Raw genomic sequence first — 13,082 nt, 5'->3', positions numbered from 1 at the left:
AGTTGAAAGATGGAATCAGCTTTCAATAATTGCACGTGTTTCCCCACCACTAATTTTATTATATTTCATAAGATTACTTTTCATTAACTGCTGAGATCTATGTTCCAGTGTGACGGACTTTCATCTAAGCACGTTGTGGCTTCTTTTCTCTTCCCCCCTTCCACCCCTTCTACTTGTGAGCTTATTCGCTATTACGATATGAACGACGCCCTTGACAGTTTATGTAAATATGTCAGCACATTGGCTTATATGGAGTCTCTCCCTCTGTATTTTGTGGTTTTGCACTGTACTTTACGGTATAGTATGAATGATGTTCTCACTATTTTATGTACATACTTGAGGACAGTAATATATATATATATATATATATATATATACACATATATAAGCACCCCCTCTCTCGTCCCCTCTTCTCCATTTCGTGGAACATACCACTTTGCTATAGATTATTTCGTGTTGTTCACAACGAAGGCGCGGTTAATACAGGATAATTTAGTATGTATTTTAGCTACATAGGTAGTCGCTGCTCATATACATTAATGAATGTTGCAAAACAGAGTGGACCTGTTATTATGTTTATTTAGCAATGACTTTATAACCGATGTTACCGTGTCTGGTGCAACTGTGATAATGTCCACTCCTTTCCCGTATCGTTGATTTCCCCGCTTTAACTGGATTGGTGTTTTCTACGTTTTGTAACACTGATATGCGCTGAATAGTGTTTCTAGAGACATATGCCTTTCATGTCATGATTATACAAATCACGTTTTATAATGCTAGCTCAATCTGATCTACATTTGACATTCATGTTATTAGGTTTAGATAGCTATGACATTGTAAGGTTATGTGTGCTGTATTTTTGAAACTCAGCATCTAATTATCCTGTTGCTTACACCATGAGCAGAGAACAATTTATAATGCATAAGTATACATTATAATGTGCCATTTCCAAACCCGTCTATTAATAAAGGTGATGGGAGAGATTTCTGCAACTACCGACCTGTTTCACTGCAGACATTTTCCAAAAGTTATGAGAAGGTGATGTATTTTCTACTATTATTTAACCTGAGTAATAATAATCACTGGAAAATTAGGCTACTTTCTGCGGCCCATTTGAAGCATTTCACTGCGTGAATCACAATATTCTCCAGGATAAAATGAATGTTTATTGGATTGATGATATTGCCAAACAATGAATAATATCATAACTAACCAAAATAATGCAGGAAATTGTACTCAGTAATTCAACCGTGTAATCCGTGCACATTATTCTGAGATGGGAGAACTCACATACAGGGTTGTCCAAGGCTCAAACTTAGGTACACTATTATTTCTCATAGGTGTAAACGATCTCCTGTCTAACATATAAGAAGTAGAATTAGTTCTTTTTTTTGCAGGCGAGAGTGATACTGTGATCAATCCAAGCTTATGTACAGAAACAGATGAAATGGTAAACAATGTTCTTAAAATTAGGCATGTTATTGACTGGCTTACAGCGAACGGTCAAACCCTCTGTGTTAAGATTAGTAAGTGTCCATATTGATGAGAATTTAAATTGGAGTAAGCAGATTTTGGAAATTTTCAAACAACCTGGTTCAGCCACTCTTGCACATAGAATCATTGCAAACCTTGGATGGCGACAAATCTGTAAGCTGGCATATTTTCCATATTTTTATTTTGAAGCGTCCTATGGATTAACCATGTAACTCAAGTTTAAGAAAGAAACTCCTCGTTGCCCAAATATGCGCCGTAAGAATAATATGTGGTGCTCACTCGCATTCACCTAGTAAATATCTGTATTAGAAGTTCTGCTCACAGTATATTTACTTCCTTGTGAAGTTTGTTGTAAATAATCCACTACATTTCAAAAGTAACAATGATGTACGAAATTACGGTACCAGAAGGAAAAATGATATTCATTACTCCACACTCAGTTGGTCTTTTGCACAAAATGGGGTACACAATGTTGCATCTAAAATTGATAACTTACCCAGTTGTATAAAATATGACACACAGTAACATATAATTTGAAAACACACCGAAACTTCATTTTATTCCATAGAAGAACTTACATGACTGCAATGTGTAAAAAGTGATGGATAGGAATTAGTAACTCACATCCACGTATTTTTTAAAACACTTTCGTGAAAGTTCAGCATGCAGCCGTACGTTCAAAATTATTTGTGATGTGAATGTAAGCTACCTCATTCCACATCATTACGATTTATCATGCACATGATCCATGAAACCAACCAAATAGTTACTAATATAAACAGTGTTCTCTAAATAAACCGGTAGTGTCTTTGGTAATATCTTGGATATACATTGGAACAGCTGTTTTTGACTTCAGTCTGCATGTGAACATGTCGCGAGAATAAGCTGATGTACATATTGGGAATTACGTGTATTCCCAAACGTTGGACGTTAAGTACGTTCTTAAGTTGTATTTTACATGAGTGTACAGCATGTATTATAAACGTTCTGTTCCCATTAATACAAATTATGATAATATTTATAAGTGGTTCTACATGAGGGCTAGTGGATTGATTTGTGTATCAGATCTGTTGCAACATGTTGCATAGTGGTTATCTGAATGAAAATACTATAGGCCATATCAAATTGATAAATCTGTCGTTTGGTGTGGTTTTGATACAGATTTTATACATGCCCCAGTTAATCGAATTTTTCAGCTTTTGTGGTCTTGAACTGATGGGTCTGTGAGATGTAGGGTGTTGTGAGGTGGGAACGTTGCTGTTGGTCAGCTGTCACAGTGATATGTGGCCAGTGAACCTTATTTTGCTGGATAAGGCAGTATACTCAGTATAACAGACGCGTACCACAGCTATAGCTCACAGTCTATAGGACTGTTAAGTGCATCACTAAATAATTAAAATTTCATTCGCCATGTGCTACACATGGACATTAATTTCCATGTGATGAATCCACCGATGCAGTAAGCTTAATGTAGTTTTAACCATTCTGTCATAATCCTTTTATTAATAGAGAAAACGGATTCCTTTGTTTCATCATTCACTTTTCTGCACTCTTACTTGATATCTACGCATAGTCATTAACAAGAGATTCAAAAACCTAAATCAGTGTACTCTTGGCAGCCATAGGACACACATAACAGCCGAGACTGATTCGTTCTGGAATCTGCTCTCTTCAGAATACATCTTATAATTCGTTGCTTGGAAAGTTCTCAGTGCGCTACCTCCTGCCAAATACTTTGAGCTTCTTCGGTGGTATCATGTATAGGTAATTTGTTTTTCCAATTTAGACACTAAATGTCATCAAGTGATCCTCGGTTCCTTTTCCAGTCTCCATGTGTAATTTACATAACTGACGAAAAAGAGGTGAAGTGTGAGAGTAGCAATCTGAAAATAGTTATTACCATATACTTACAAATTTGTCAATTTTTTATAATACGCATCCTGTAGTGCCGCTAATTACCATTCTGTTCCTCAGTTCCATGGCGTGGTAATAGAGATCTGCATTCATATATTGCTTACAATTTCTTAGAACTTCGATTTGCAACATTAAAACCCTCCTTAAAATGTTGCTACGTTGTCAGCTGAGAAAACTCTAGCATTCCTTATTTGTTTTGTTATTCCTTATTGTTTATGTTACATACATCATGACTATCAGCCGAGAAATAATACTTACCTCCCGCCATCATTGCAAGCACATAGTTATTGACAATTTCTTCGCTACAAATTGACGTTATTTTCATCGCTACAACTAAACAAAAACTATTGCTAGTTACTTCACAGCGCAATTTCAGCTGATTAAGTTCTTCACTTTGCATGTTTCATTTAATTCAACATCTCTTTATTTCCACTTGTTGAAGTTTAGAATGACATAAATTCCAGGATTGGAATAGCTTTCCCTTAAGGTCAGTAATCGCTTTGTATAATTCCCTACACGTTGTGATAAGAGTGCTAATTCGACTTACTACTATATTATAGCTCACCAGCAAACATCATTCACTGTACATCAACTAGGTTGCCAATATCTTACCAGGATACGAATGCATACAACATGGATACGAATCGGTAAGAGTATTCCGCCATCTTTTTTTCACATCCTTAGTGATTCTTGAATGGGTAATTTACTAATGCGATTGATTTAAAAATTATTTATTAGTAACACATCATTCATGATAGTATCATTGGCTAGTACAGAAACAAACTTCTACTTTGGAGTATTGAGATAAGAATTAGTGTATTTCCCAGTCGTGCTAAACGTAGGATAGAGATCAGGAAAACAGGGATCTACAATTGCAAATTTAAACACATTTATAGCTGAAGTATTTTAATAGATCCAAGAGAGTACAAAGATACATGCAAGTATTTAGAAACACAAAAACACACACATATATCCACACATCCACTGGTCGTCTGCACTGCTGCTCTCCACGTCTGCACACATCGACGCCTACATAATTAGCAACAGTCTTCTCATTTCCCTCCAGCAAGGAGGTCGTTGTCACTGCTGAAGCTCTTGTCTCTGTACACGCAGGACAATATACTCAAGCGCAGAGGCGACCTGAACTCAGATCCATGGCGACTGTAACCAGACCTTAAATCTTCAGTAAGTACTCTAATAACGACGCACCAGTGAGGCGCAAGTCTTCCTCAGAACGTAGATAACCAGGAAAATGAGCAGTGCGACCAGGGTTGGCAGGTACGGCCTCCTCTGCAGACCGTCCAGCAGCGGGTGCCTCCTGGAAGCCGCGCCGCCGCCCCCACCTGCCGCCGCCGCCGCGGCCGCCCGCCGCCTCCACGCCTCCGCCACCCTGGGGTGGTTGCGGAGCTCCGCCCTCAGCATCGACATGTGCCTGGCCTGCCAGCTCCGCCTCCGCCGCCGCCGTGGGCGCCACACACGCGCGGGCTGCTCCTCCCACCTGTGGGGCAGAAACACGCAGCTCAGCGAAGGCTCTCACAAAAACCGCCTGCAGTTTTTTTTCACCCTTTCGGAATGTGTCTCCCGTCGCCACACAGGCGCGCAGGAGTCAACAGTTAACAGTTCTTCCAACGCAGAACCTGCAGCACTTTAGTGCTGCTGTTTACAGGAGGGCTTGCGATTTTCTAAGCCTTCTGGTGGGTATTGCTTTAAATTGTTCGAAAAGCTTGTACAACATTTTTGTAATAACTGCTCGGAGTTGGCCAGCAGCTTCATGTCTAGAAAGAGTGGAAGGATATCAGGTTGGCTGAGTTGAGAGCTCAAATCAGTGCACAGAGGTTTGCTAATATTGAGGTAGAAGATGTCAACGACTCTTTGGTGGGTGTCCAGCCTCACCCATTGCTGGAGAGTGTATTGTTTTAGACATTTCTGGCAAAGCGTCCAGTGATCATTCATACATAGTCTGTGACAGTGCTGGTCGTGCAACATTAAGCAGGAACATTTTGTTCCTCTGCAAGCAGAGGTACAAATTTATGCTTCTCTGTGGAGCTTTAGGCATTCCAAAATGCTCACTTATGACTGCACTCTTGGGTCAAGCGTATGGTCTTTGAAACTTTATAAACAGATTGTCTTTATTCGTGAACGGACTCTGTACTTGAGGAAATTCGAATGTAGGAGTTTTCGGTTGCAACCAGATGTCCTCCGTTTAGTTAAGTTCACATCTGCACATCACATATCGTTTTCACGACCACAGTCTTCTGCTGATCGATGTGGCTGACTTTGGGCTTTACTCGACTGCTATGATGGTATACGCACCACGACTTGAGAAATAAGGAACCGTAACTATAAATGTATTCAATTGCATGAGGTTGTTCTCTGAGCTCTTTATTTTCAGCGTCAGTGAGGGTGGAGATTTTACTAGCAAAGAGACCACAGAGTATCAACGTTTTAGGTGTTCCTGTCGTTCTGTCGTCAAAATGTGGTGAACAATCTTTGCAAAGAAGACTGGGGTTGTGCCTGTTTAAACTTAGACTAAGGAGTGGGCTTAATTTAATGCTGTAATTATGAAAATTCCATTTTGCAGTTGCCTTGATTTTTTTTCGTAATAAATATGGTGATAGCATCCCATTACTCGCATTTAAATGTGGTTAGTCATCACCTCACTGATCTTGAGTAGGTTATTTAAGAACATTAGTATCAATTAAATGATTTTTGTGTATGGGTCATCCATAGCTTGATTAATCAGATTACACCCTCAAAATAACAAGATCACCACTTACCCTGAGTTACAATGTCACCAGATTTAGCATTACTTTCTATTTTACTTGAAAAAACAAATCACGAAACTGATCTACGTTTCATGCGTTGAAATGGGGTACTTTTCCAAGAGATCACCAGGAAGAGCGATCATACCCAACCTATAGGGCACACATAGCAACTTAGGCACAACTGCTAAGTAAAGACGTTAAACACAGCCGAAAATAATCAAACTGCATGTCATCACTGGAACTAATGGAAATACTATGATGGAAAAAAAAGAAGAGAAGAAAAGGAAATATTTAAAGTATGAGACAGAAATAAGAATTCTGCTATAGCCGTTTCTGTCAGGTTGACTGGTGTTGTTGGCTTCCTCCAGTTACCTTGGTGTTCTTGCCATTGTAACTGTATACAGAGACATGTTGGATGTTGGGTGGAAAATAAATGAAGCACCTGAGGTGGACGACGCAGCTGTGAGTGGCCATTTTCCTCAATTTTGTCGCATACTGTCAGGCATTGCGAGATCAGAACAGCCATTCACTGAAATTCTTAAACATTATATACTGTATCGAGTAAAACCAGGAGGGGCTGCTGATGAAAAAACTGAGGGCTCGAACCCAGCAGGGCAGTAGAGGAGGCAAGATGGTGGCCGAGAAGATGGTGAACGAGAAGAAGAAGAAAATGACATTCAAATGCTGGTAGTGATAATCCTGTATCTAAACTCTCTAAAAGAAACAAAGGATAATTCATGTGACAAAAAAACCTGGAATTTATATGAAGCACTGACAACAAATACATATTGTGCCACTTGATGTGAAAATGTCTGTATTATGTTGAAATGTTTTATATTTATTTTTGAGAAATACATCGTGTCACGGAAGACACTGTTCTTTGTAAATTGTAACGCTTTCGTGTGTTGGCTTCACATTTAACAGACAGGTAAACGCCTCTATGTAATGCACAGCTCCAATGTTCAGAGTATTCTTGCAATGATTGTAGAACATCTAACTGTCAACGATAAGCTGCTTTTAATAGAAACAACACAGTCATGCTGCCAGGAGTGGTGCCAATGTCTGCTGTGTTTGTGGCGTCCATTGGAATGTAAATAACTAATCAAATTTTTCTGCAGGCTGTCAACGTTAAGCATCCGCTTCACCTTAACGCTAATTGTGCAGCTGCTGTCCAGTTAATGTTACTGATCTACATTCCTATATCGAGGACTCGTTTGTAACAGATTCGTAGGAAGTTGATACGTGGAACAACATTTTTGTTTCAGTAAACAATTTCATACGTTTTCACGTGGGTCTGTTTTCAGTAACCGCTCGTATTTATTTCAATCTCGATTTTTTACTTGCCGCTGATGTTCTACACAAAGTGTGGAAACTGTGCAGCTTGACTGAGCGATCTGGTTGTTTTCAGGAATGTTGTAGATCGCATGCATCTGCTGCCAAGACAGCACTTAACAAGGCGCAGGATGTACAGTCTCCTGGGCAATCAGAAAATAAATCTTACACCTTTCCTGTCCATGTTTCTACATTACGATAAACATATAATTACGGTCGTCAAAAGAAATCGCGTGTCCCGCTCATCAACATACTAGGACTCGGTTATCAAAGAACCCGCAGGCACCATCGGTATGTGCAACAATAATATTAAATCGAGAGCGGCTACAGTCGTAGTGATGCAGTGAGGCGGGTTCTTTACTTTGAGAGACTGCGGAGAAATTCGCCCTCTTGATTTCGTTTCAGCGGGCACCACAGGCATTAAGGACATCGTCACAGTCTCTGGCAGCATAACGACACGGAATTGCTCTTGGCCAAGAGATGAAAGGGCCTCGTCCAGAGTTCGGGTTTTTATTCAAATCTAACGCTACAAAAATACCGAAAATGTTTTAACTAGATCTTGCTGAAAAGTGTTGACTCCGAAATTTTTATTCTGTTCTCAATATCGGTTCAGATATAGTATGTCATACATACACTCCTGGAAATGGAAAAAAGAACACATTGACACCGGTGTGTCAGACCCACCATACTTGCTCCGGACACTGCGAGAGGGCTGTACAAGCAATGATCACACGCACGGCACAGCGGACACACCAGGAACCGCGGTGTTGGCCGTCGAATGGCGCTAGCTGCGCAGCATTTGTGCACCGCCGCCGTCAGTGTCAGCCAGTTTGCCGTGGCATACGGAGCTCCATCGCTGTCTTTAACACTGGTTGCATGCCGCGACAGCGTGGACGTGAACCGTATGTGCAGCTGATGGACTTCGAGCGAGGGCGTATAGTGGGCATGCGGGAGGCCGGGTGGACGTACCGCCGAATTGCTCAACACGTGGGGCGTGAGGTCTCCACAGTACATCGATGTTGTTGCCAGTGGTCGGCGGAAGGTGCACGTGCCCGTCGACCTGAGACCGGACCGCAGCGACACACGGATGCACGCCAAGACCGTAGGATCCTACGCAGTGCCGTAGGGGACCGCACCACCACTTCCCAGCAAATTAGGGGCACTGTTGCTCCTGGGGTATCGGCGAGGACCATTCGCAACCGTCTCCATGAAGCTGGGCTACGGTCCCGCACACCGTTAGGCCGTCTTCCCCTCACGCCCCAACATCGTGCAGCCCGCCTCCAGTGGTGTCGCGACAGGCGTGAATGGAGGGACGAATGGAGACGTGTCGTCTTCAGCGATGAGAGTCGCTTCTGCCTTGGTGCCAATGATGGTCGTATGCGTGTTTGGCGCCGTGCAGGTGAGCGCCACAATCAGGACTGCATACGACCGAGGCACACAGGGCCAACACCCAACATCATTGTGTGGGGAGCGATCTCCTACACTGGCCGTACACCACTGGTGATCGTCGAGGGGACACTGAATAGTGCACGGTACATCCAAACCGTCATCGAACCCATCGTTCTACCATTCCTAGACCGGCAAGGGAACCTGCTGTTCCAACAGGACAATGCACGTCCGCATGTATCCCGTGCCACCCAACGTGCTCTAGAAGGTGTAAGTCAACTACCCTGGCCAGTAAGATCTCCGGATCTGTCCCTCATTGAGCATGTTTGGGACTGTATGAAGCGTTGTCTCACGCGGTCTGCACGTCCAGCACGAACGCTGGTCCAACTGAGGCGCCAGGTGGAAATGGCATGGCAAGCCGTTCCACAGGACTACATCCAGCATCTCTACGATCGTCTCCATGGGAGAATAGCAGCCTGCATTGCTGCGAAAGGTGGATATACACTGTACTAGTGCCGACATTGTGCATGCTCTGTTGCCTGTGTCTATGTGCCTGTGGTTCTGTCAGTGTGATCATGTGATGTATCTGACCCCAGGAATGTGTCAATAAAGTTTCCCCTGCCTGGGACAATGAGTTCATGGTGTTCTTATTTCAATTTCCAAGAGTGTATTACAAGGTCGTCCTTCCCTTCTGCCGTTAAAGGGCACCAAATTGTAACGTTGTATCATGGCGGTGTGTAACGTAACTACGTCGGTGCGTGAGAAACGACGTGCTGTAATCGAATTTCGAATTTGGTGATTCGATCGTATATGGAGCATCGTCTCCTAACAGGGTAACATTGCCACACTACACAGGAGCGCTGAGGCATCTGCAACCATCCGACGCCCGGGACTCAGTGTCGACAATCACCCTCCATACAGTCCAGACTTGGCCCCAGCCGATTTTCATCTGTTTCCAAAACTTAAAGAACGCCGCGGAGGCCTCCACTCTGATACTGATGAAGCGGTATAAGCGTAGGTGAGGTTGTGGTTACGTCAACGAAGTCAAACATTCTATAGTGACAGTATCAACAAACTGGTCTCTCGTTCGGGGAAACGTATTCGTCACCAGGGTGACTATGTTGAGAAGTAAATAAACAGCCGTGGAGAAAAAGGATGTAGAGTGTTACTATGTTTTATTTCTGAACCTCTATGAATTTTCAAATAAAAAATCGGAGATTTTACGTTTCCTCACGTCCTCGTACAATGATCCCACAGCGGGAAACTTACTCCTTGCATTTCAGGATACACTACTCACCTTTAAGCCTTTGCACAGTACAAGAAATATGGCAGTCAGCAGTGCTTGTTAAAACAGTGTCTCGGATAAATAGCCGGCCGGAGCGGCCGTGTGGTTCTAGGCGCTACAGTCTGGAGCCGAGCGGCCGCAACGGTGCAGGTTCGAATCCTGCCTCGGGCATGAATGTGTGTGCTGTCCTTAGCTAGTTAAGTCGCATAGTGCTCAGAGCCATTTGAACCATGTTCGGATGAATGGTGTCACTCGGGGCGCTTAGTAAGACAACATGAAGTCATTGGCGGGGCAGTCTCAAAAAAGGAAAAGCGAACTTTTTATTTCGAACTACCTCCGCCTGCAAGTCCAGTTACCGAAGTATGCTTGCGTAGTTATGCTCAGCTCAGCGTAGTCTGTTCGAAGAATGCTAAACAGGATGTACTTCTCACCATTACGTGGCTGGAAGGGTAAAGTAAAGTAACGGTGTAAATACCTTGACCGCTTTCAGTTAGTGTCCTAAATTAAAATCTGAGCTTACTTATTGCGTGCCATAATCTGGAAACGTAAGAGAGACATGAGACATAACGAGGGTGTGTGTATACAGTGGGGACGTTGGTTTCGGCAACCCCGTCCCGTGTCGCTGTTCGGAAGTAGTAGTCTGTGTACCGACATAAAATTCCAGCCATTACATAAAATTCTACCCGTCCCCTTATCATGTAGAAGAGAGACGACGCCAGACTGTGCTTGCGCACATGGCGGCCACTAGCATTGTGCATCTAATGTCATGGAAAAACAGGCTCCCTGAATAGCCTCCAGTCAAATGTTTCCACACAAGTGAAATAAGTTCGTAAAGAAAAATTGTTGGCATCAAGCAAAGAGAATTACCAAACCCTATCGCTGTTCCACAATGTCCCAAATATTAGTCCCAGGCAATGACTTGAGTTTCCACTTTTTTTTTTTTTTTTTTTCAAGAAATCAGCTAGGTCGCAGTACTAGCTTGCCAACTTTCTGTCGTCTGCTTAGAGATCCAGGTACCATAATACGTTTAGTGGAAACCTGCTGGGACTAAAGGTACAGGGTTACTGAAGATCGATCTTAAAGTGCAAAACTGGATAACGACGTCATCATGCACTCCTTTTCGTTAAGACAATATACCGACGGAGACGAGGCATTCGTTAATGAACTGGACTGTCATTTTCAACTGAGGGGAATGAGGGAGGGTCGGCCGTAAAGGCGGCGGGCAACGTTCAAACCAAAGTCCGGCCGCCCTCTTTCAGTTCCCTTAACTCAGTTGTAGCGAATGCTGGGGTGATTCCTAAGACCCGTCTATGGTGGTATACATTTCCCATCCGTTTCCAACCCTAACTAGTTTCGTGTCCTAATAAATGCCCTTGTCGTCGACAAAACGATGAAGCGCAGTCTCACGAATACATTACGAATGTTCCGATAGTAAAAGAAATTGATACTGGCTTATGGCTGTATTTACTAAATCTCATTGAAATACACAGACATATTATACATTTTACTCCTGTAATGAGCTTCGTAGTAGGCACATAAAGCTACCGATAAATTCCAACGAAGTTCTCGACCCTACCAGAACAGAGCCCTCGGTCAATGTTGTAACAGGAAACAAACAAGCCAAGTGTTGTTTTACTTTGCAACTCTTCCGTTTCTGAAAGTCCTCTCTGTTGATGTGAGGTAAGGAATTTACTTCTACTGCCTACAACCTAACATCATAAAACAGTCGTCTAAGCATTTTTGTCCTGGATGCTAGTCTGCTACCATCTGCTGTCTAGTTGCTGGAACTCGTGGCTTCGGTCGCAAATATCTTGAAAACATCTCGTAATTTCTAAAGTGTATCCATATTCATTCAAATTGATTAGCTTTTAGGGGAATACTCTTCTTGTCATATCTGCACACTAGTAGCCCACAGAGCAATAAATGAAAGCTCGTGCGTAATAAGATCTGCTGAAAACATGTCTTTCATTAGTTGACATTATTTAATTAGTAGGACACTACAGAGTCATTTAACACGTTGGCATCAAAATGATGGGACTTTTCTTAAGAAATCAGGAGGTAACAGATGGGGGATTTACTTGACGAAAATTTTAGGGAGACACAGACACTGATACGTGTAGAAAATATTAAATGTAGAAGTTGGACACAGGACAGGATATTGTTGAGGGGCCCACCAAATCAGTCAGAAGACCGATCACTACCTAACACAGTAACGTGTGATTCTGTGTAGGTTTTGACAAAGACACCACTCCCCGTCTAGCAGCTATTTACAGTTGCTCACTAGATCAATCAATCGCTCCAACGATTGGAAAATGGGGGTTATTGCTGCTTTCAAGAAGTGTTGATGAAATAATGCGTTTAACTGTTGGCCTGCAACCATATTTTTAATATGTAGCTGATTTATGGAACTAGTTCTATGCTTGCGTACCTTTTCTGTTTCAGAAAACTGAATATCTCCTCTGTAGACAGCACAGATACCACGAACAGCCATCTTGTGGAAATCTGTTCGATGTGTTCACCCATGACATTCAAAAATTAATAAGCCTAGACAGTGGCACCTAACTTATGTGTAAGCCATTATCATGCGTACAGTTCTTCAGTGTCATCTAGGAAACCAACCCACGAGCTTACGAGGTGTAGCGCAATCACTGAATTCAGGACTGCTCCATGTCCAACTAATGCCGTCGTTCTGAATCCATCGGATGTAAATAGAGCCCTTACTGTTCGTTATACAGGTTGGTCAGGAACAGTCAGAAAATGTTTTACGTATGTTTCAAGGCACGTCGTGCCTATAAAAGATCTTAAGGAAAAATTTGAAACCTTACGCCGCTTCCGATTTACTTAGCGTTGATGTTGCCCAATCATGTCTTTGTGTGTGCAGATTCGAACAGCCTGCCGGAGACAAT

This window comes from Schistocerca americana, chromosome 1 (assembly GCF_021461395.2).
Source record: "Schistocerca americana isolate TAMUIC-IGC-003095 chromosome 1, iqSchAmer2.1, whole genome shotgun sequence".
Classification (NCBI taxonomy): domain Eukaryota; kingdom Metazoa; phylum Arthropoda; class Insecta; order Orthoptera; family Acrididae; genus Schistocerca; species Schistocerca americana.
Note: the sequence above shows the minus strand (reverse complement) of the source record.